We start from the raw sequence: 3,464 nt of genomic DNA, 5'->3' as shown, positions 1-3,464 counted from the left end.
TAGGTCCTTGTGTATTGTTACACTAAATATGCAGTGTGTCACTTTGAAGACACCCCACCCCCAGGAAAAGTATGTAATGAAAACCCCAGCTTTGCATACAAAGATATCATGTCTTAATCATTTGGTGACCCTGAATCTGAAAATAAAGAAGTAAGGAAGGGGAAATAATTTTTTATGCCTCGGTGGGGCTCCAGACTCAAAAATGCTAGTGCAAAGGAGAATGCAGGCATTGTTACAAACAGGCATATTTCTGATAATTGGAACAATCTGATTTCATTTCCCGAGGAATTAAATAACAAGCTGTGTGTGGAGCTTGAAGTTTTAGCTTTATTCTTCAGTGAAGCATTTCACTAGACCAACACAGCAAGCAGCGATCATCAAAATACAAACATATCCCTGAACATCTTAAATCCTACCCTTTAATTTGAAAAACAAGTCAGTCGTCTATATTTCATTCCTTCATAAATAATCAACCTCAAAATGTGAATATGATCAAAAGGATTCATAAGCAGCAGAAATTCCATGCCAGGTATGCGTATATCGCATGAGGCTAAGCAAGAAAAAAAAATAATTTTATTTTAGCTGTGCCAAGTTGTTGACTATATTTCTGGGCTTGCTTTTCGAACATGAGTAGATTTCGCTATTTGTTGCTAAGACGGAGTTGGGGCTGGCACTGCTACTGCAGTTCCTCTCCTATTCCAAGTTGTTCCTTTGGATTCTGGCAGAAGAATCAGGAGATCTTTTGCACTTGTGGCTTTTCTAATTAATGGTTCAAATGAGCTGATGTGATGATCAATTGAAAAGAGCTTTGGAGATGATGTCTCTCTGCCCATGAGAATTCTTGTTCTCTGCTCTAAGCGTTATATCCATTGGACTGGCCAGAAAGTTGAGTCAAACATTCCTAGATCTGAAGTACACGTGAAGAAGCAAATCATGAAAAGAGCTTTGGCATCATCCGAGTTGGAATTTTCAAGGAAATTGTGTTATTTTTAGGCACATACAGCAGAGGGCATTGTTTGGCTAAACTTAAAACAAGGACTGCTATTGATAATAATAGATAAAGAGGAAGAAAACGGAAAATTTTTCTGTAAAAAACAAACAAGAGAGCAAGGAGACAACAAAATGACCTTTATATCGCTTTGTTCTCCCTAGCTTTTCTTTGTAGGAAGGACTTCTGTGAGAACAGCTAAAAACTGGACAAGCAATGGTCCAGAAATTAATGAAATTCCTACTAGGTGAACTGAACTCTTCTAGATGCCAGGGATCAAGGAGCATATATGACATCATTTAGGTCCTCAATGAATTTATAGCTTTAACCAGCTACAAGCTGCTCCTGTCTGCTTGAATGCCCATTGATTCATTCATTCATGCCTTTGACAAATGTATGATGAGTATTTTTTTCTAGATAAATACTACTGAATAGGGGAGACAAGTCTCTACTTCATGGAATTTAACATTCTACTCAGATGAAAGAGGCAGTACAAAAATAAACATCAAGTAAGTGAGAAAATATCAAGTAATGATACATAGTAGGATGAAAATCAAATAAGGTGTTGTGTTTGATGGTGATAGAGGGGCTACTTAGGCTGGCTGATCAAAAAAGAACTTTCTGAGAAGGCAAAATTTAAAGGGAAACCTGAATGATAAGGAAAACTAACCATACAGAAATCAAAGGGCATGTGCTTCAGGCAAAGAGAACTCTAATTAAAAGTTTTTTTGTGTGTATTTTTTGGGGGAGGTTAGGGGCTTGGAGTTTTTGAGCAATGAAGGAGGTCCAGTGTGTTTGAAGAAAGCTGAAAGGTAAGGGCAGTAGGCAGATGTCAGACAATCATTTGTTAGAGGCCAAAACAGTTTTCATGATGCTCTACAAGGGTATAGAACTAACAGGAACATTTCAACCAAAGAATGATATGAAGATATTTATATAGTTAAACTTCACTCTAATTGTTGTATGAGGAATTGATTGTGGTAAGGCGATTGAAAAAGTAGAGAAACTGGCAAAAGGGTATTTCAATGGTCCAAGTGAGACATAGATGATTTGGTCTAGAAAGGGACTATGGAGAGTCATAGATGGATCCAGTGATATTTTAGTAATAGAGCCAAATGAATAGCATTGTTCTGGATGTAAATGAAGACAAAAGTCAAGATTTTTACTTTTTTGCTTCAAGCAACTGGGTGTGTAATAGTGGTGTTTCTAGAGGTGCAGAGCAGGTATGGGGATTTGCTTTCAGTATATGCTGTGACATAATCCTCTAAATGTCTGTTTATTAATGTTATTATCATCACTCCCACTTATGGAAGGTGTGGGAGGTGCTGCTGGGAGAAGGTCACTTTGTCACTGACCCCTGCAAGTCAGAGACCTCAAATCCAGTTCCTTCTGGCCATTGTCATTTACACCGATAGAATGAGACTGTTTTTGGTAAAGCAGGTGCTGCTGGGAGAAGGTCACTTTGTCACTGACCCCCTGCAAGTCAGAGACCTCAAATCCAGATCCTTCTGGCCAGTGTCATTTACACCAATAGAATGAGACTGTTTTTGGTAAAGTAGATCAGAAAATTTCTTCTTAATCAAACAATGAAAAACACACTCATGCTCTATAGATCCCTTCTCTCCGATTTTTGGAAGTCCAGAAAGCCTTAAAGGGTTGGCGGAGGTAGATGGCAGGGGTGGGGTTTTCAGAAAAGGATGGGGAGTTCGTGAAATTGCAGGGACACACGTGCGGTTTCCAGACATGCTTGGAACATGCCTGGCCACACATTGCCTGTCTCGTTTTAATGCTAAATCTCCACTCCTGGGCATGATTTTTAGTATGCTGATGAACAAAAGTTTGTCAAAAGGTTACTTGAGACTGGTTTCTGGCACCATCTTGGATCTTTCTTGTGTAAACCGGTCTTTTAGTTGTGGTCCTTGGGTTCTCTATCCAGTTCCTGCGAGCAGACTTACTAGTAGCTAGCTCTGGAATTTTCACCTTTTTTGATGAGTTCAGCCTGCTTTTTGTCAGGGGATATGTTGGAGAGAATACAAGAAAGCTAGTAGAAGTTTAAAGATTAACTAACGATGTAATGGCACAACCCAGTGAACAATTTACCAAAGATCAGTCAATAATCATAAGCTAACCTTCTAACCCTCCTTATTGTATCTTAAATCTGGTTTTGTTCATCTAGGACTGCAAATATAGATGCGGCGAGGGGAGGAGGGGGGACATGGAAGGTGCTTTCTATGCTTCAGCATTGTTCCAAGTTGGAAAGTACAGGATGCCATCAGGGAGTCCAAACTGAATGTGTGTTAAGTAGTCCCGTGTGTGCAGTTTACAGAGTAGAGATGCGCAGCACTAGAAATCAGAGCTACCTCCTTCCTGATTTGCACATGAGTCTCCAAAATGATATCCTGCTTGCTCTGTGTACACTGACTTATTTTAGTGTTCTTTTTTAAATTGGTATTATACTCCCGAAACGAATACACTA

At 39.3% G+C, this 3,464-nt stretch overlaps 1 protein-coding gene across 7 annotated transcripts in view; it reads left to right on the top strand.

Moving 5' to 3' along the window:
* LRRC4C (leucine rich repeat containing 4C) overlaps positions 1-3,464 on the top strand; it is a 175,674-nt gene that overhangs the window by 160,216 nt on the left and 11,994 nt on the right. The window contains exon 1 of one of the 7 annotated variants that reach the window (XM_005875809.2): positions 1,477-1,497. The exons of the other annotated variants lie outside the window; for them this stretch is intronic. The gene's annotated coding sequence lies outside the window, so the exon portion shown is untranslated. Of the gene's footprint in view, positions 1-1,476; positions 1,498-3,464 lie in introns of those variants that run through there. 7 annotated transcript variants of the gene reach the window in all.

Source organism: Myotis brandtii, unplaced genomic scaffold (assembly GCF_000412655.1).
Source record: "Myotis brandtii unplaced genomic scaffold, ASM41265v1 scaffold47, whole genome shotgun sequence".
In the NCBI taxonomy this organism is placed as follows: Eukaryota; Metazoa; Chordata; class Mammalia; order Chiroptera; family Vespertilionidae; genus Myotis; species Myotis brandtii.
Note: the sequence above shows the minus strand (reverse complement) of the source record. Positions and strands in the feature narration are given on the sequence as shown.